The sequence below is a fragment of the Diabrotica virgifera genome, chromosome 10, assembly GCF_917563875.1.
Source record: "Diabrotica virgifera virgifera chromosome 10, PGI_DIABVI_V3a".
Taxonomy (NCBI): domain Eukaryota; kingdom Metazoa; phylum Arthropoda; class Insecta; order Coleoptera; family Chrysomelidae; genus Diabrotica; species Diabrotica virgifera.
Genome location: NC_065452.1, coordinates 93,027,941 through 93,050,263, shown reverse-complemented (window position 1 = coordinate 93,050,263; position 22,323 = coordinate 93,027,941). Strand labels below are relative to the sequence as shown.

General features: G+C 32.5%; 1 protein-coding gene across 7 annotated transcripts in view; it reads right to left on the bottom strand.

The window, feature by feature from the left end:
- The window catches only part of LOC126893461 (filamin-A), a 510,728-nt gene that overhangs the window by 106,545 nt on the left and 381,860 nt on the right, over positions 1-22,323 (bottom strand). The window contains exon 1 of one of the 7 annotated variants that reach the window (XM_050663675.1): positions 3,836-4,010. The exons of 5 other annotated variants lie outside the window; for them this stretch is intronic. The gene's annotated coding sequence lies outside the window, so the exon portion shown is untranslated. Of the gene's footprint in view, positions 1-3,835; positions 4,011-22,323 lie in introns of those variants that run through there. One more of the 7 variants, XM_050663677.1, reaches the window with a different exon arrangement.

Sequence of the window (22,323 nt, the reverse complement as noted above, 5' to 3'; positions counted from 1 at the left end):
GAAGTAAAACGCGCACAAAAGAGCCTCAAAATGCAAACTGTATCAAAGTTACTCTTTTGTGGTGCGTTTTACTTAAAATTTAGCAAATATTATGGAAAAAATCTTTCAAAATAAAACTAGAATTTTATTTTCTTTTATAGCTGGAATATTATATACGCCACTCATTTTTACGGTGTTTAGCGGTTTTTTATTCTTGTTTTTTAAAATACGGTTATGGTTCACAAAATACCTCTACTCTAGAATGACTGTTTGGGCAAGTACAAGTTATTTAAATAACCGCTCTCTGGGTTAACAAATTGAAGAACTCATAAACTATTTGGTTGATCTGTTAACCACAGATTTTGTTGATCTGTTGTCACACTTTAATAACTCACTACCATAATTTTGAGAAATTATATGTCGTTTTGCAAAAAACAAAAGCTACTAATATTTATAAATTACTGCAAAAACAAGGGTTTTTGCAATTATCTCCGTCATTTATTTATTTATTTTAATTTAGAAACTAGCAAAATTAAAGAACTTTTTAAGTTATACAAATTTTACTTGAACTATTTTTCTCTAAAATGTATAAGATACGTTTTATAGGCAAAAAATTATTTTTCACATTTTTTATGATTTAAAAAAACTTACAGCTACAGCTGTAGGTCTTCATGGATTTGTCACCAACTATCCCTAATCGCTTAAAAAATCTGTATTAAATTTTTTCACCTATTTTATTTACTGGCCTAATAATGAAACGAACAATCCTACAATCCTAGGTGTAGCTTTTCGTTAAAAAAGCAGAAAAGACTAAAGAAAACAAAAATAAGAAACATAACAAAAAGAGTGAAGTGTATGTTTGCTGAAGAAGAAGAAATATCTGAAGTGTAAGTTTGCTGTAAGATGAGAGGATAACACAAAAAAATTATTAAACCCCTTGAAAATCCCTATCGTAATTGGCTTTAACTGCTGTACTCCCGTCAAGGGATTATATTTTGAAAACCGTTAAGGGATGATATTTTTTACAGAAAATGTTAAGAAATTATTCAATAGTCTAATCAATCTAATTTTTTTCAGTGCACATAAATAATCAATTTAATAAAAGATAATAAATATAAATGGCTAGGGACAGAGATTGATTTAAAAATAATTTATCTTAAAATTTTATGTGATGAATTGCTAGGATACCACTAGAAAATTTTAAATATTCGAACGATCAACATTTACAAATCAGATCCATTAATTTCTTATAAATGTCAAAATAAATTTATATGAAATAGTCCTGTATCGAGACAGTAATTCTAATTTTTCACACGAAACGGTTTAGATAGTATAAATTTTGTAAATAATGTGTATATAACAAATTTTTAAATTATTTTATACATTTAGGGAGTATTTACTTTTGTATAAAACTCTTAATTTTATGCATGGTTTGTAAAAAAAATTCAAATTGCACAAAGGAAAATAAAAAAACTATATCCTTCTTACAAAGACACACTAGACACCACAAAGATAGACCCACCACAAGGTAACAGAATTATTTTAACGTAAGAGAATTCAAAATAGAGACGTTACTGGAAAGTTTTCAGGACATGTTTTACCAACATAACTAAACCGTAGAGTAAAAATGAAAAAATATTGATAATAATGTGACATACAAATAAGCACACCGTTAAAATAAGTAAAGCAGTAAGACAGATTTTTTACCGATAAGAAATATATATAATGGTAGGAAACAAGGAAACTACAATATGTGAAAAGTGTTTCTGTGATGTTGTGTGAAAAAGGTTATGCCAAAGATATGGAAGCTAGAATAATTGCAGAAAGAAGTGATCTACGAATAATGGGCGTAACACAATGAGAAATAACTGCAGTAGGCCGGTAAGAAGAAGTAGAGAAGTGCTACCTGCTACCTTGGCCGACAAATATCACATCTGTATAAATGACTATACACTAGTAGAACACTAATAGAAAAATGTACCGAGTGTATCGTTCCAATTAATATGGCATTGTGGATTTTCAAAAAGCATTCGACTCCATCGAATTATGGACTGTGCTTGAATCTTTAGAAAACGCACGTATAGGTTCAAGATGCAATCATGTAATTAAAAACATATATGAAAATGCCTCCATGCAAATAAAGCTGGACGAAAGTACGAGAAACTTGAAAAACATCTCCACTCCTATAGGCTTAAAGAAAAAAGTGTATAAACCTATGAAAACAAAAACTTGAGTACTTAGGACATGTGATGAGAGGGCAAAAATACTCATTATCACAACTTATTATGCAAGGCAAAATCCGAGGAAAGCAAAATATGGGAAGATGAAGAATATCCTGGTATAAGAACTTAAGGGAATGGTTCGAATGTAGTAGTGCAGAACTATTTAGAGCGGCAGTCAACAGGGTCCGCATAGCCATGATTTCCAACCTTCGATAGAAGATAGAACTTAAAGAAAAATACTACCAGTTTGGATCTACTGCTTGGAGACAGTAACCCTTACCATAAAATCTGCTAAAAAACTAAAAACTTTTTAAATAGCAATGGAAAGAATCATATTTGGAATATGACTGCGAGACAAGATCAAAAACACCGACATAAGACGTAGACCGAAGATCAGGGTAGCCAGATATGATGATAACATGTGGACAGGGAGAATCCTAGAATGGAGACCAAAGAGGACGACAGGTAGCATGGGAAGACCTCAAAAGAGATTAGTAGATGGCATACGAGCAGTGGTAGGCAAACAAGATTATATTGGCGTAAGATAGAGAAAAGTGGAAATGATTGGGAGCGACACATTCATGAGTTAATGGAACATGATTGACAAAGAAACAATTAAGATAAGATGTAGTAAGTGATAGATAGACTTTTTTTGGCGGATAGATTCAATAAGATGTGGGAGCGTTTCTAACAGATTATTTTAAGGATTTAGTTTCAGGGCACAGTTATAATACATAATATATCCCAAAATAAGATAAATTTGGTAGATATGGATTTAAAGTCTTTTAATCATCTTTAAATGTCAGTGTAATATTTTTGTACGACCAATACGAACCTTATAGATGCATATATATTTGCAATAAGTTCCAAAAAGGTCATTTTATTTTCAAATTGTTCAAATAATGAACAGCATTACAAAAAAACTGAAAGATTATTTTGTGTTCATTTAGAATGAGTGATTTTATTATCATTAAGACTAAAATGGATTAACATCACGATAAGCCACTTATTTCTGAGAATATCTCAGGTGAATATAAATGAAGTCAGACTCTTGATGAAGAAAATAGACAATGCAAATATATTTATACAAAATATATTGGTAGTTTAAATAATATATCTTAAGTATACAAAAAGTTGCATTACCGATTATTTAAATTAAATAAATTAAAGACTTTAGAAATATATGATTTTTTTTTCAAAAATTTTGGTTTCTTTGTAAACAGCAAGTTGCATTATTGATTCTTTAAACTAAAGAAATTAAAAAATAGTTTAAAATATATGATTTTTTTTTAATTTTGGTTTTGGCTTTGTAAACTGAAAATGAAGAATCGGTATACTTATTTTGCTAAAAATTTTATATCTATAAATGTTAATATATTGCAAAAGAGAATTAATTGTAAATTGATTAGTAAAATTGCACAGTATATTGTTTAAATTTTAAATCTAAAATTTCTTGTCTTCACTTTTACCAATAATGACCTTTTAATAAACAAAACATTAAATACGCTTTGGGGTAAATTTTATCACAAAGTAATCTGAAATACACTGCTATCTTGAAAACACCACTACACAAGTTTCTGCAAGCCGAAGTATTTTCAAAGTCGTTTGAATATTTTTGAAGTTTGATACGTTACCTCCTTAAGGATATTAAATTTTAAAAAATGAGTGTGTTTCCTAAGTGTGCTTAAATTCTCTATGAAATTAAAGCTGGATCCACAAAAAACTACAAGCCCACTAAAACATGTCCTCACTGAGACCCGGACTGCGCGAATCAAAACTCCAGTCAAGACTGATTTCTGATCTTGAGAATCTTTGGTAAAGATTTTATCAGTGAGGTGGAAAAGTCAGGAATCAGCACCGGACTAGCCGGGGAGTAGCGGGCGATGTATCTTTGGCTTATTTTAAGAAAAAATACGTAAATAGATCAAGCAAATGGCTTATTTTTTAGTTGTTTATGCCAGAAATGAATCTGCATAAAAACAAAATACTTGGTCAAGCCAATGGACGTACTTATTTTGATGTTTTTATGGAAATGTTGTACATACTTTAACATTTGATACACTGAATGAAGATGTTTTTTAAATGCTATAAACCCCGTATTTTATGTTTTTTTTTAAGAATCTAAAACAAATGCAATAGGAACCCATAGGACTCGTTCTATATTGTAACTATATAACAGCACTACAGGTTTTAGAGGCTCTTGGCTTCGAGAGTATTGACTATATTCTTCCACTTTTTCCGATCCTTCACTTGTTCTCTCCAGTCCCTTTTTCCCATTTCTTCTACATCAGTCCGGACGGCATTAAACCACTTCCTTTGTAGTCTCCTTTGTCTTTTCTTCCCTGGTTTCCCTACTTGCAGAACTCTTAGGATTTTTCTTTCTTGTGGCATTCTTGAAACTTATCCCAACCATCTGACACTCTGCGCCCTGATATTATGTGTTATTTTAGGTCTCATATAAATCTCACTTAGTTCCTGGTTTGGTCTTCTGCGTCATTCCCCGTTAGCCTTCTTTACACGACCAAAGGCTTTCCTCAAGCTTTTCCTCCCCCAAATCTCTAGCTTTTTTTCTTCTTTCTGATTCATTGTCCAAGTTTCATATGCATACAACACCGTTGGACTCACTATCGTTTCATAGGTTCGAATCTTGGCTGCTCTGGACACGTTTTTTACCTTCAACAGTGCGTTAAAGGATTCTCCTACTTTGATACCTCTCAACAACCGCGTATCTATTTCCATCTCTTCGCCTCCACCAGCTGCAACTGTTACTCAAATTCTGTTACCTTTTTAAATTTATGTTTTCCGTCATTCGTCTTTAGAGTGATCCATTAATTTTTTTCTGCATTTTCCCCTCTGATTTCCGTATACTTGGTTCTTTCTTGATTTTTACTAGCCTTAGTAGCCTTACTACCTTTCATCAACCATTTATCTATTTCTCTCTTTTCAACTTCTCTATTTGCAACTGTTACTTCAAGGTACTCAAACTCTGTTCCCTTTTCAAATTTATACTCTCTGCAATTTGCCCTTAGAGGGAGCCATATATTTTCTTCTGCATTTTCTCCTCTCATTTCCTTATAGTACGTCTATAATCAGACCATAGTTTCTAGCTCCTTTTTCAAATTTTTTGAACATTTTTCGAAGTTCTATTCTGGAACATGTCAAAAATACCAAGTCATCTGCAAAACCTATGCACTGTTGTCTTTCGTTCAGAATCGTGCCGCTTGTCGGGATATTGGTTCCTCTTATTATCTTTTCTAATACTAAATTGAAGAAGCCGGTTGACAGGGAGTCTCATTGTTTTAATCCTCTATTGAAGTCAAACTGATTTGAAAAACTTCCTTCTATCATGACTTTATTGGCAGTATTAGTTAGCGTCGTTTTATGACAGTTTATGACGGTGTATATTACAATTTTAATAACATTTTCCCTTTTTTGTCTATACGTCACGTGAATGAATTTTTAATCTCTTTTTGATAAAGAGATGGAGAGAAAGGGATATCTTCTAAGCCTATTGTCAAATGACAGCGAAAATTATAGCAGCAATCACAAGACAATAATCGTGGGTTTTCAAGAAAAATATTGTTAAAAACCAAAAATACTATTTCAACATACTACATGTTTTTTTAGGAAAATCATCCAAAAAAACAACCAAACCTGCTATAAAAATATGCAATGAAACGTTTGTTTGTTAAAATAATTAAATTCATTAAATGAAAACTGAAATTCCAAACAGGCTTCTGTATGTTGTTCAGTTGATATCAGGAACAAATAAATGCTTTTTTTTTAGAGAAAAGTGTACGGAAAAAGTTGGCAATGGCATGGTCGCAAAGTGATTTATCAAACTCAAACAATGTACTATACAGTATTGTGTTGTATAATGTAGAAAAACTATGTATTCAAAGTCGGTAATTTTCATTTTTTTTATTTAAAAATCTATTTTTGCTCTTGTTTTACATAGGGTAGTATAAACAATTGATAATAAGAGGATATGTTTAATGGATAAAAATTATTTTATATGTAATTTATTATGTTAAAAATTATAAGAAACAAGGGGTACCCCTTATATTTTTGTCCTGACTATAATTAATTAATAATTAAAAAATAATTTTTTTTATAAATTTAAAAAACAAACTCGGTCCGGGCAGATATTATTTTAGATTTTTTGATCATTCGAACCAAAAAAGCCTTTTTGTATTTTTTCTCTTAAGTTGGTCGTTTTCGAGTTATAAACAATTTAAAACTGAAAAAAGTACGAGAGGTGACGATTTTCAAGGCTCAAAAACATAAGTAAAAAATATCATTTTTGAAATTACGAAGTAACTAAATTCAAGTTCAGACCTTATTCTATCGGTTCTTGATAAGTATTTTGGACTTATTTTATTTTAAAACATTGATTTTTAGTTGTTAATGCAGCCCGATTGGCCGTTTTCCCATAAGGAACCTTCCTCATTAACAATTTAAAAAATATATTTTAAAATAAAACATGGCAAAAATTCTTATCGGGACCTGATAGAAGAAGGTTTGAACTTGAATAATAATATTTTTTACTTGTGTTTTTGAGCATTTAATATCGCCATTTTTCGTTTTTTTTTTTTAGTATTAAATTGTTTATAAGTCGAAAACGATCAACTTACGAGAAAAATTACACAAGACTTTTTTGTTCCGAATGATCCAAAAAATCTAAAATAATATCTGCCCGGACGAATTTTTTTAATTTATAAAAAAAAGTTATTTTTAATTATTAATTATAGTCAGGACAAAATTATACTGCGCATCCCTTGTTTTTTATAATTTTTAACATAGTAAATTACAATCAATTAATTTTTATCCATTAAACAGATCGGTGCAGGTCGACCTAATATCGTATCTTAGAATATAATAGGATACAATAATTAATCGTATGCATTATAAATAAATTTAAATACACAGTTGGTTCACAGAGTGTCCAAGTTGTGTTCGGTCCTGTAAATGAATTTAATATAAACTGGGAAACTCACGAGTGTTGGAGCCTCGACAGCTGTGCAGAAGCATGCTAGATTAATAATATTTGACAATCTAAAAATACCAAAATATGTTTTGATGTAAAAATTAGGTTGCGACTAGGATGGGTTTTTATTTTAGTTAAGTATTGAAATTAATATTTTGCGCAATTCGAAACCCAACTGCAGTTGTTACCTGGACAACTCCGCTGAAAGATTGACAAAGAATCTAAATGTTGGCTCACAATTTTTTGGGAATTTTACGACAGGATGACGCTTGGTATGTTAAAAACATTTCATTTTAGAAATGTATTGGACTTATAACCTTGCATATGTCAAGTTAAATCAACAAAAAATTAATGGTTTACCGTACTAAACATTCAAATCAAGTAATAAACACTTTTTTGCTTTTAAAATCGTGTTTGTTAAAAAAAGGATTACACCATTAAGGTTATTCTACTGTTATCTTATTTGTACGATATTAACAAATGTCGAAATGTTATGTCTTCAGGTATTATACCTCTTTGCACGACCAAATGCAGCAATCGAAAGAACGTTTATGTTTGTTTCATCGACTTCGAGAAGGCATTCGACCGAGAGAAACACGATATACTTTTTAATTGATCACTACGATATAAGACTGCTAAAATACTTATAATACAATCAAGTAGCATCTATCCAAGTTGGAGATAGACGTACTGAAAAACTACCGATAAAACGTGGAGTACGACAAGGTTGTGTTTTATCACCCATTCTTTTTAATCTGTACTCTGAAGAAATCTTAAGGAGGTTTTGGATGACAGACAAGTAGAGGGAGTAAGACTGGGCGGAGAACAATATCAGATATGCTGACGACACAGCCATTCTTGCAGAAAATTTAGAAGATCTCCAGACATTAGTAAATCTAGTCAGTGAAGCAAGTTATCGGAGAGGCCTAAAAATCAATATTTCAAAGACAAAGTGGATGGCAGTTTGAAAGATGCCAAAGATGCCTAAATGTAGATCAAGGTGTTCTTTCTCTTGATGGAGAGAAGGTAGAACGGGTAAACCATTTTAAATACCTTGGCAGTTGGTTAGATGTAAATTGCGACCGTGAAGAAGAGATAATAACCAGGATTGAAATATCACGTAAGGCTTTTATGACCTGGAAACTAGTTTTATGTAACCGAAGCCTGTCGATGAATATTCCCAAGAAGGAACTAAAATGTTACGTATGGTCTATATTATTGTATGGTTGTGAGACATGGACGTTAAAAACCACAATGCTAAATAAATTAGAAGCATTCAAATTGTGGTGTTATCGACTAATCCTAAAGATATCGTGGGTTTCGCACACTTCCAATGAAGATGTTCTCCAAATGATGAATTCAGAACGTCTGCTAATAAACATCATAAATAGGAGAAAAACAGAATACTTCGGTCATATAATTAGAGGACCTAAATACCATCTACTTCGCCTTTTAATACAAAGAAAAGTGGAGGGAAAGAGATGAATTGGTCTAAAGAAACTTTTATGGTTGCGTAATATTAGACAATGGTGTGGTTCCACGGTAGAAGAATTATTTCGCGCAGCAGTCGATAGAGAAAGATTTCAGGAACTTATAAACATGATGACGACCAACGTCTGAATACGGACACTGCACCTGCAGAAGAAGAAGCACGACCATTAGTCTTCTTCTTCTTAATCCTCTTTATAAGCAATTCTACCTGTTCATTGGCGGATTGATAACTCTATGAAAGGCCACTCCATTTTTGCGCGATCATCTGATACTTCTACCGATTGGTGATTTGTCTCTTACTATTTTGGCCACACGGGTCTTCCCCATTCTGTTTACGTGGTTATTCCATTATTTCTTTCTGTTTATTGTCCATGCGTTTATACACTGTACGTTACATTTTCTTCTGATGTCTTCACTTCTCTTTCGATTTTAGCGTATTTTCTGTGATTCTTCTCAATAGTGTAGGTACTCAGTAATTTTAAATTATGAATTAAAAAATTATTTTTGAAAGTAATACTTGGTCGTATGAATCAAAATCTGGAAGAAGGAATATATTATATGATAGTCAGTTTGGGTTCAGAAACGGACTAGGAACCAGAGAGGCGTTATTTGCTGGTACATAATGTAATAGCCCAAAGATGCATGGATATGAATGTGGATAAGCATGTTTTTAACAATGATTTTGAAAACGTATTTGATTAAGTAAGGCATGAAAAATTAGTCCAAATTCTAAAGACAAAAACATACAGAAAAGGGACTCAAGAATAATAATAAACCTTTACTGGAATCTAAGAGCAGGAATTGTAATAGATAACGGACCCAGTTCAGAAATTAAAATCAGGAGAGGAGTTAGGCAGGAATGTATTCTGCCTCCACTACTATTCAATGTATGTAGTGAATCCATTTTTGAATAAGCATTACTACATACCTGAAAATGAAGGAATAATAATAATTAACGGAAGGACTACAACGGAAGACATGCAGATGACACGGTGATTATAACAAACTCTGCCGGACAACTCCAACTACTACCAAACAAGACAAACAGTTTTTGTAAAAAATCATCATCATTCCCTATGCGGGGTCGGCTTCCCTAATTGCATTTCTCCACACAATTCTATCTTGGGTCATACCGTAAAATGAGGTGACTTTGACCGATTTTGTACTTTAATCCTATAAAAATCATATTTTAAATTTTGCTACATTTTTCTATATGCAAATATGTTATGGGTTTAGGCGTCTACTTTCAGTAGCTTAGATTATAATTACAAGAAAATAATCATGACTTGGAAAAAAAAATAAAAAATGCCTTTGGTCAAGTTCACCGCATCTGGGGGGAAGTTGACCGTATATGCATTTTGCCTGTACACTTATTTTTCTTGTAAGTGGGGTTAATTTGACCGTTTTTTAAACCATTTTTTCTTAATTCGTTATATCGGTGGATTTAACAACCCTTGGAATATTAATTCTTTTTTTTTAATTAAAAATGAATTCTTAGATATTTATAAATTTGAATCGTTAGAAATAATTTTAAAAATTATACAGGGTGGCTGAAGTATATCACAATAGATATTTTTCTATGTTTTCGGTCAAATTCACCCCAGCGGTCAAAGTAACCCCATTTTACGGTATCAATGTTAATCCCCTTTACCAACATGTCCTGCCTTATCGTCTCCCCCCACGTCTTCTTTGGTCTTCCTCTCCTACTCCTTCCAGTAATCTGCACTTCAGCTATTCTTCGTATTGGGTGATTAACGTCTCGACGTTGAACATGACCAAACCATCTTAAACTATGCTCTCTCATTTTGGCATCAATTGGTGCCACACCTAGACTTCCCCTAATATACTCATTTCTAATTTTATCCTTCTTTGTCACTCCACTCATCCATCTAAGCTTTCTTATTTCCGCCACATGCATTCGTTGTTCCTCTTTCTTTTTCACTGCCCAACATTCAGTTCCGTGCATCATAGCCGGTCTTATGGCTGTTTTATAGAATTTTCCCTTCAGCTTCATTGGAATTTTTCTGTCACTCAACACACCACTCGCTTCTTTCCACTTCATCCATCCAGCCCTAATTCTACTGCATGCATCTCCATCTATTTCTCCATTACGCTGTAATACCGATCCTAGGTACTTAAAACTATTGCTTTTCACAATCATTTAACCATCCAAAGATACCATTTTATTTGTAGTAACTCCATCTTTAAATGAACATTCCAAATACTCTGTTTTTGTCCTACTAAGTTTTAAACCTTTTTCCTCCAGAGCTTGTCTCCACTGTTCCAGTTTTTGTTCTAAGTCTCTTTCACTATTTCCTATTAACACTACATCATCAGCATACATTAGGCACCATGGAATACTACCCTGTAGTTTCGCTGTTATCTGGTCCAAAACTAATGAGAATAAATAAGGACTAAGCACCGAGCCTTGGTGCAATCCTACTTTCACCTGAAATTTATCAGTCTCTCCCACACCTGTTCTAACACTATTCGTTACTCCCTCATACATATCTCTCACAATCTTTACATATTCGCCAGGAACTCCTTTCTTATTGAGTGCCCACCACAGAATCTCTCGAGGAACTCTATCATATGCTTTCTCAAGATCAATCAATACCATATGAGCGTTGGTCTCTTTATTCCTGTATTGTTCCATCAGTTGCCTTACAATGAAAATTGCATCTGTTGTTGATCTGCCCTGCATAAAGCCAAATTGATTATCGGATATATCGGTTTCTTCACGTATCCGTCTATCAATTACTCTCTCCCATATTTTCATGGTGTGGCTAAGTAGTTTTATAGCCCTGTAGTTTGTGCATTGTTGTATGTCTCCCTTGTTTTTGTAGACAGGTACTAATATACTGCTTCTCCATTCGTCTGGCATTTGTCCAACCTCCATAATTCTATTAAATAGACCTGCTAGCCAACTTATTCCTGTCTCTCCCAATGCTCTCCATACTTCCCCAGGAATATCATCTGGTCCGACTGCTTTTCCTTTCTTTATTTTTTGAAGCGCTTGAGCCACTTCCTCGTTTGTTCGTGTCTGTCAAATTCTTCATTTAATAAACTGTCAAAATACTTTCTCTAGTTTTTGTAAAAAATATTTACTGAAAATGAATATAACGACTAAATAAATAATAGTAACAAACATAGGGCTTTCAAAATGTGGCTTTATCGTGGAATCCTGAAGATATCTTATACCTCTCACGTTTCTAAGGAGGGTGTTGTTAGAATGCAAAAATCTAATACCTCAGTCACATCATGAAGAACAGCGAGAGATATGGACTGCAGCAACTAAGTTAAAAGTAAAAGTAAAAGGAAAACAAGGAACGGGAAGGCGAAGGAATTCCTGGTTGAAAAATCTATGCATGTGGTTCAACAGAACAATCACAAATGTTTTCAGAAGAGCAGTTTGCAAACTACAGATTACCATGATGATCGCCAACATCCGAAACGGATAGCCACTACAAGAAAAAGAACAAAGAAAACAAATATACAAACAAACATACATTTGGGAGATGTACCGAGAGAAAGGGTTATAAATACTTGGGAACCTGGATTTCAGAAAATAATGATTAAACCAGGAGCAGCCCATCGGGGAAGGCAAGGTAGGCGCCGCCTAACCTCTTCAAATGTACAATAATATAAATTATTAATATAAATTACTTATTTCAAAATTGTTATTTTGACACAATACCTACAATAAAAAAACTACTTTTTAATTTATCTCCGAAATTGTAATTATTGTACGCCCCTTGTAGTAGTATTAGGATTCTATATTCGTTGGTAAGGCTCTTTTAAACGTCGGCGTCGCGTCGCCTAGAACAGAACAACGATGCAACAGAATTGATGTGCGATCTCGCTCTTTAAGCGTCGTTTAAACACAACGATAAGTCACAGCAACTAGTTGTGATGACAAGTTGAAACACTGTTTAGACGCTGCGATTCAATGCGATACCACCTTCAACCCAACTCCAACTTTGATAAGTTGTGCGATGCACCGTTTACACACAATGATAAGTTGCAACAACTCGATTGACCTTGATAAGTTGTTTGATTTATCGCTGTGTTTAAACGACCCTTTACCAGCTAAAGCCCTTAAGTTCTGGCGGTACTGGGCCATTATTTTTTAGGAAGTTAGGCACCAGATTTTGTAGCCTTCAGGCCTTCAGTATAACAAAATCGCTCACATCTGTTGATTCTCTTGTGTGTTGTGAAACTATTTTAAATTGTTTTTTGATTTGGGCTGTTGGAAGGTTAAGTATTCAATAAAAATAGGTAGGACAATTTAAATTTGTTTATGAAAAGTGAATAATAAACAGACAAATTTAAGATTTGCCGATTGAAGGGTATTTTAATTTAGTAATAATTCACCAACAACAAATAAGTCTGTGAATAGTTTGTTATTGGTAGAATAAAATTTATGAGTCGATTATATTTTATTTTCATTATCTTTCAATACAATTTTGATAATTTAAAGTTAAAATGACGAATTTTCTTTGTTACATTTGATTATTTAAACTTTAAAGCGAGGTTAACTTGTCAATTTATTCGAAAATCTTTATTTGAGACAAATAAAATAAGTCATATTTGACGTTGGTGAAACGTAGGTGTGTTAGTTTTATTGGCCGAATATTTTTTTTCATCGAATAAACTACTATTTGTCGTTGGTGAAACCGCCAATAGTAAAATAAAATGAATATTTTACACGATATAATCTGCAGTTTGATCGAAACTCCTTTTTCAAGGCTCCAAAATCAAGAAAGATTAGAAATTATTTCAATGGGTCAGCCTTTACCAAATTTAAAAATTTTATCAACAGATAAGAAGAAAGACAATCTACCATTTTCGAGATCGTTTAAAACAATATTAGCCCGATTAGGGAACACAAAATTTTACGAAAACCTCCAAAAAAATAAAGGAAGGATGAAAATTTGGGAATAGGTAGTTCATATTGTCTATTATTATATAAGAAAAAGTTTACAATTCTACATCCCCTCCAATTTACAAAAATTGGGAAATACGGGGTGAAAAATATTTTCTCAGGAGTGAAAAAATATACGTTCAAAATAGGCCCGGAATTGGATAAAATGACTAATTCTAAGCAACTTTTGTTGTATAGAGTTTTTTCACTAAGTCAATACTTTTCGAGTTATTTGCAAGTGAATATGTTTATTTTTAACAAAAAAAAACATGTTTTTGGACGTTTTTTTCGCAGATAACTCAAAAAGTAATTAATCTAGCGAAAAAATATTCTGAGTAAAAATATAGCTTATAAAAAATTGAAAAAAATGGTGTACGCGTGAGGTCTGCAGACCCACTAGAAGGGGAGTTGTAGCTAATGAAAAGTAGGTTCTTCTTCGTCAAATTAAAAATCGAATATTTCAATGTGAAATAACCAAAAAACAGAGCATTTTTCGGGGAAAATTCAATAAAACTTTTTTAAAGTGTTTAAGAAAAGGTTCATTTTTGTTTTTTAAAAAAACTTCTAACAATAAAAATAAGTGAGTTACGCTCAAATATTGTTGGTCTCTTTTATTTTTTGGTACAAAAATCGCGAAAATCACCCCTCAATTAGCTTCCCAAATAAAATTAATCGTTACCGCTTTACACGTTACTTTACTTATCTATTGTTCATAATATTATCTATAAGTTTCGTTGATTCAAAGTGCTCACGTTTAAAAAAATGGGTTTAAAATAAAACTTTTTTTTTAAATTTGAAAAAAAAAATGGAATTGTTCATGGAATTAACTAAAAAATTATTAGTAATACCAAAAATCTTAAAGAGTAATAAAATGTACGTTTTGCTTTTCTGAATATTTTTGCTGTTTTGTTTTCTTGTTAGAAAAAAATTGGTTATGCTATGGCTGTTCAAAATTTGCCTAAACTCGTGATTAGTTACTCGTTCAAGCCATTTTATCTACAGCTTTTTCAAAAATAAGCACTTTGAACCGATGAAACTTACAGATCATATAAATAATACATAAGTAAAGCAACTTGTGAAGTGGTAATGATAAAATTTATTTGTGATGCTAATTAGGAAGTGATTTTTGCGATTTTTTTACCAAAAAAATAAAAGGGACCAACAATATTTTGAGCGCAACATACTTAGTTTTAATGTTACAAGTTTTTTTAAAAAACAAAAATAAACCTTTTTTTAAACACTTTAAAAAAGTTGAAATGAATTTTTTCCGAAAAGTGCTTCGTTTTTGGGCTATTTCACAGTGAAATATTCGATTTGGAATTTGATGAAGAAGAACCTACTTTTCATTAGCTACAACTCTGCTTCTACTGGGTCTACATACCTCAAGCATACACCATTTTCTTCAGTTTTTTATAAGCTATATTTTTTCTAATATTTTTTTCGCTGAAATGCTTACTTTTTGAGTTATCTCCGAAAAACCGTCCAAAAACATGTTTTTTTCTGTTAAGAATGAACATATTCACTTGCAAATAACTCGAAAAGTATTGACTTAAGGAAAAAACTCTATAGAACAAAAGTTGCTTAGAATTAGTCATTTTATCCAATTCTGGACTTATTTTAAATGTATATTCTTCACCTTTGAGAAGGGGTTTTCCCCTCCATTTTTGTAAAATGGAGGGGATGTAGAATTGTAAACTTTTTCTTATACAATAACAGACAATTTTAACTACCTATTCCCAAATTTTCATCCTTCCTTTATTTTTTTTGGGGTCAGATTGTTCTTTGATCGGGGTATATGGTATGAAAACCATGAATGGTTAAGCGGAAGTTATTTTAAAAATTCACTTTTTTGTTGGCCTTGTTTGTTGATCTCAAATTTGAAGCAAAATAATGTTTGGATGAGTCAGGGGATATTCAGATTTTAAAAATCTATCAGCTAGTGTCAAAAAACATGAATCTTCGAAAGAACATTTAAACAATTGCTTAGGTTTAAAGCGGTTAGAAAACAATAATCAAACTATTGACAGTGCTTTAGCTGTACATATTTCTTTATCTAATAAGTTGTATAATGATAAAGTTAGAAAAAATAGAATTTGTGGATACATGTCGCCTACCCGCATACATGTCACGAGCCGCCACTGGATCAAACAATAGAAATAAGAGCCAGGCTAGAAATAGCAAGAAATGTGTTTGTAAAAGTAAAAATAATTATCTGCAATAATGCCCTTAAATTATAACTGAAAGTAAGAGCTCTGAGATGTTACGTGTTTACGATACTACAATATGGACTTGAAAGCTGGACGCTGAAGCAAGAACACATAAATTAGCTACAGCCATTTGAAATGCGGTATCACAGAAAGATGCGTAGAACAGCATACAATCCGACAAACGAGAACTGGCGAGTGACCTTGCGCGACAATACACAGCGAGAAATACACAATATGAGAAGGTCAGCCGCCAGCTCTCACTTGTCGGATTGTACACACAGAAGAAAACGAACACGGAAGTATTGCAAGAAATGGGCGAGGAATACGAAATAAGAAACACAATAAAAATTAAAAAGTTACAATATCTTTGACACGTAATGAGAGAAGAGCGATATGAAATGCTAAGATTGATAATATAGGGAAATAAAAATGGTGGAATAAGTATGGGAAGAAGCAGGGTGTCATGGTTGAAAATTTAAGGGATTGGTTTGAATACAGGTCAATAGAACTCTTCAGAGCAGCGGTAGATAGAGTAAAGATAGTGATGATGACATCCAACCTCCGATTGCGAGACCACGGCACTTAAAGGAGAAGAAGATTGACAATGTTATTATTGGGGGGGAAAATTATATCTCTGGTCGGTAATTTCTTGGAGGTTTTTCACCTCCTAATTTATAACAAATACATATATACATAAAATAAAAAATATTTAGAATGTACTTTTGAAATGAATACGTATAATATGGTCACTAAATAAGTTTGAAAATTAATGACACTTGCCTTGTCGGTAGTAATTAAAGTAAGTAATACCAAGAGCTAATTTAATTTAATTAATTATGCACAGAAACATTGGCATAAATTTGATTAAACTTGCATGTATTTTTCATTCTCACTTCGTAATTAGTGAGGCCGGTTTTAGCCACTATTATACATTATTTACATTGAAAAGATTGACGAACGCAGTATCACAAATAGTGCACCTGTCTAACAAATTACAAATTTTCACGATTTATTTACTTGTTATACAGGACTGGGTTAAAGCTAAAAATACAAATACAATAAATTTATGTTAAATTAAAGAAATAATTTTTGCTTAGAGACGGTGCATCGGAGAGATGCACTGCAATCGATTTTATGTCGTATTTATCGTAGATTATATGCCACATAACACAATATGTAATTCCAAAACCTGTTAGACAATTACCAATTACAGCCTTCAAGAGAAACAGGTATTAAACAGACTGGAGAAAGAAATAAATAAAAGGCTAGATAATCCATTCCAGTAGGATATAGAAAAAGAATAGCATATGTACCATACACACTTACACACACCTATTTAGGAAACAGCGGAATGTATAGGAAGAGTGTATACATTAAGGCGGAGATACATATCCGCGCCGCGTACTCCGCGCCGTGTGAGCGCCGCGCGTTCGTGGCGCGGTTAATGTTCGTTAAAATTTTTCATTTTGACGAACCTTCCGCGATCCCGAGGAAACTTACGAACATTTAGTAATTGTAGATAATTAGTATTAAATGTGGGTGCCTACATTGGATCCGTTTTTCTCCGATCAGATCAGATCCGATATCGGCCGACGTCGGGAGTAGCTTCTCCTATTCTAATCGAGAAGTGTTTGGTTTCATTCCGATTGGTTGCAAGTTGAGTTGCAAGTTGGTTGCAAGTTGGTTGCAAATTGGTTGCAAGTTGGTTGCAAGTTGGTTGCAAGTTGTTTATAAGTTGGTTGCAAGATGGTTACAAGTTGGGGGTTGCAAGCTAACATGTTTAAATATATTCAATGTCATCATCTCATTTTCATTTTCCACGGTAAACATCAAGTTTGATATTTCCTTCCGACCACTCCATTACAACAAATATTCAACTCAGGCGTCCCAAAACCAACAAACCACTCGCAAACCCGTCCAAATACGTATTGCGAACCATCAAAGCATTTGTTGAAAAGCCGACAGAAGTTAGATCGTGGTGCGCCGTGTGCGAGCCGTTTGTGTGCCACTTGAAAACACGTACTAATCTAACAAATATGCTGCGCGCGAGCGGCTCACACACCGAGCAGAGCGCATATGTATACCCGCCTTTACAGTTCAAGTTGATTCTCATTTAGAGTTGACTATTCCTAGTTCGAGTCAACTCCAACTAAAACGAGCAGTAAAAGTTGATTTGAGAAATGTAATTCAACTTTTACTAGTTGAAGTAGACTCTTCCTGGATCGATTCAGTAAATGTTGATTATAGGAGTATAATTTCACGTGCTTTTTTGATGAGTGTGCGTCTCTTTGTTTTGACGGTTTCAACTACTTATTACGATTTGAACATATAGACCAGGAAATGAAGCTGGAAAATGGCAAAACCTCGCAATTTTTTTTCCAGCATCGATTTGTACAAAAATTTGGAATTAGGCTCATTTTACCCTCTAGTTCATGTTCTATTTCATGTAATCGAATGAACTATCTTTTAGTAAAGTCGTCCCAGGAACGCAACTCATAAATATTGGCGATATCATTTTAAAGTCTTCTACTTTAAAATGTATAATATACGTCTGAAGTGCCAATATAAATTAGTCAGATTAAATAAATTATTAGAAGAATTTTTTTACTTAGCAACAACATTTTTGTTTAATTTAGTACTATTTTGTATTTTGACAACGAAACCCGATTTGGGCTTCGAAACGGTAATCAAATTATTTTTTCAATTTAATTGTGGCTTATTTCCCATCTAAATAGTTAATCGTAAAAAATTATAAAATAACATTTTAAACTTTAATATGATCAACATTTGGTTTTTATTATAGGCGAGCGACAGGCACTCCTAAAATGACCAGGTACTGACCACGATCAGGTGAATGGCTAATTTTAGTCATACTTTATGTTTTTGATCATTGTCAAAATTGCAATGTTACCCTGAATATAAAAAAAATAAAATCACGTTTTTCTGAAATTTTTACAGTATGTAGTTCTTACCTTTCTGACGACAATGGTACTTGTCTCAAGCTTTCAGTATTTTATTCTAATAAACGATATGAATTTTTTCAAGCTAAAAGTGAAGATTCGTGAATTTCAAAGTTTACTCGCAAATGTTGAGTGACGAAATTTAAAATTTAGCTTTTTAATCACGTTTGTGTTAAAATATAGGGTAGAAAGCAATTTTCTGGAAAGTTTTAGATCAAAATGTTTTATAGAAAAAAAAAGTGAACTTTTATTATCGACATAATAAATCCCCAAAATAACGCTTATTTTTCGAGATACTGACCATGGGTGGTGAATGGCTAATTTTGGTTTTACTTTATGTTTTTGATGGTGCTGAAAACGAAAATCAAATTTATTTTAAATTTTAGGTGGGAGGATATTGTCAAAATCGCAATGTTACCATAACAATAAAAAAAAATGAAATCACCTTTTTTGCCTTTAACTCGCTACAACTCTGTTCCATTTTATTATTTTTTTCTAAAGTTTGTAAAGTATATTAATCAACTTTCTGAAGACAATGGTACCTGTTTTAAGCTTTTAATTTTATTCTTTTCTTTTTATTTTTCTTTATGTAAAGAATTACAGAAGGGTAAAGATCAATTTTAAAAGAGGGTAGTTAGGGGGTTGTTTTCGTAGAAAAAGTAGGTACCGACCTAATTTCGATCAAAGTCGCTCAATTTTTATGCTAGATACTTTTTTTTTTGAAAGGTCTAATCGTAGACTTGAAAAAAGATTCTGTAAGTTTTTCTCGAAAAATGCAAATTTTCCCATTATTTGGCTTTGAATATTTCAAATTATGCATTTGACGAAAAATGCTAACCTTTAACATGCCGTATCTCAGTTTGTATTGGTCGTAGAAAAATTATAAAAAACGATTTTGTTCGTGTTTCTAAAAGATACAATTTTGAAAGCTATAGTTTTTTGATTAAATGTATATTTTTCGAGTTATTCTCAAAAAACCCTTTAAAAAAGTTTCTAAAACCCCCAAGGTTTTAGCGTACAGCCGCAGCATGATATAGAAAATGATCCTTGGGCTATTCCCTATCTTCCGTGAATATTTCAAGTAAACCCATGCTGGATGAAAAAATTGGTTAAAATGTTTAATTTCCTGGCCTAATATCCAGTTATATTTAATTTCTAGAATAATTGGTTGTTTGTGTGAATCAACTTTTACTAAATGGCATTAGGAAGAGTATACTTTTTCTAGTTGGAGTCTACTTTTACTAGTAAATGTTGAATAAAAATCTTCATTTTATATTTATAATCAACTTTTACTAAAACCAGCCGTTTGAGTTGACTCGAACTAGGAATAATCAACTTGAAATGTAACATATATAAAGATATGTCAAGTCTAGTTCGAGGAAGAATGTAGGAATGCTTTGGCAAGAAGACACAGGGTAAAAGTACAAAGAGTCAAAGAAAATACCCAAAATACGATCTAAAACAATGTGACTAGAAGAAAAGGAGTTAAAAGAATTTGTAGAAAGAAAAAATGAGAGCATCTAGAAAAACAAATAAGAAACATAAAAGAAGTCTACCTAAACAAACAAGTAAAAAATGTCTACCAAAAACTACAAAGAAATCCAGAAGCTAAAAATAATAATAAAAAGTTTTGCAGAAACTAAGAAGATTTTTCTAGGAGAAATTACAAAAAAAATAAACAGATGGGCGGAATACTTCGAGGATCTCTTAAATACGGACCAACAAGAGGAACTACCGGAAAATAAGAATTAACAAGAAGATGAAAAAGGGACGTGCGAGGAACTAACTTTGAATGAAGTTAAAGAAATAATAACAGACCTAAAACATAACAAAAGGGCAGGAGAGAGTGGTATCCCAGCTGAGATTTCTAGGAAGGCAGTGAAAGTCTGAAGGAAAGAATATTCCGCTTGCCATTAGCAGTTTGGCAAAAGGGAGAAATGTCGAAACAATGGAATAGAGCTCTTATTTGTCCTATTTAAACAAAGAAGTACTCTATTAGAAGTACTCTATACAGTACTTAACCAGTATGCAAATGAACTACAACAATAAAATGAACAGTGAACAATCTCTTCATTATTTTATGAAAAAATAATATCTCTTCTCATAATCTCTTCAATATTTTATGAAAAAATAATATGGTTGATTTTAAAATAACCAGGTGCATCCATAGCTCACAACAGATAAAGGCAGACGACACTTGCCTAACCGCGTTGGTGCCGTGGTACTTCCACTCGCGTCCTATACAAGATAGAAATTCATATTCATAAAACAAGATATAAACACTGGATATTCGGCAATTTGTATAAGCGATACCGAGCAATATAGAATAGATCGAACAATTTAAAGGCAATATCGCCGAAACAATTGTCGCCTTTTTTGAAATTGCTCCATATCGCTCCACTAATTACTTCATATTGATTCATTCGTCAATCACTTAGCAATAACGGACATTTAGCAATATTGGAAGAAGACGTCAAAAATTTGGAAATAGAAGACACGTAAAAATAAAAGGAATGAAGAATTGTAAATATTTGTGTTCTATAATGTCGAAAAACGGAATAAAAGAAGAAGAGATTATAAACAAATTGGGACAAACAAGATATTTTGTATAGGACAACTACATAGTGTAATCTGGAATAAAAACGTCAAAGAAAAAACAAAAAAATTATATATCAAACAGTAGTACGAAGTGTCATGACATATGCAGAAGAAATTTAAATAAAAAAAAAACAAAGGAGCATTTTGGCTACCGAAATGGAATACTGGAGAAGATGCTGTGGCCTGACCAGAAGAGACAGAATATCAAATGAAGAGATAAGAGAAGAATGAAAGTGGAAAGATGCCTTGTAGTATATAGAAGAGGGAAGAATAAAATGGTAAAAGACATATGCAGAGCAGAAAGTACATGGATAAACAAGGTTGCAGAATGGAGCTCAAGGGGAACAAGAAGGAGAGGATGTCCGAGAAGATCATGGAAAAATGAAGTCGACGAAACCATGTCAAGGAAAGGATCGGATGACGGAGACTGGGAAGATCGTAAAAAATGGAAGTCCTGGCTGACGGGAGGGAAAAGGCACTAGCTGTAGGCAACTCTTTATACATACCGGGTGGTGAATTTGAAAACGGGCCATAGGAAACTCAATGTAAAATTCTAAACGGTGGAATTCCTGCTTCCCTAATTATTTTACATCAAAAGGCATGAGTAACTATATTGAAAACAACTATTAAAATTGTTCTACGAATTAAACATATTCCAAAATGTTGTAAAAATGTAATACACTTTTCAAAAATGGAGGGGAATACCCTCTCTCGAAGGTGAAAAATATACATTCAAAAAAGTCCGGAATTGGATAAAATGACTAATTCTAAGCAACTTTTGTTCTATAGAGTTTTTTTCCCCAAGTCAATACTTTTCGAGTTATTTGCAAGTGAATATGTTCATTTTTAACAGAAAAAAAATGTTTTTGGACGGTTTTTCGGAGATAACTCAAAAAGTAAGTATTTTAGCGAAAAAAATATTCTTAAAAAAAATACAGCTTATAAAAAACTGAAA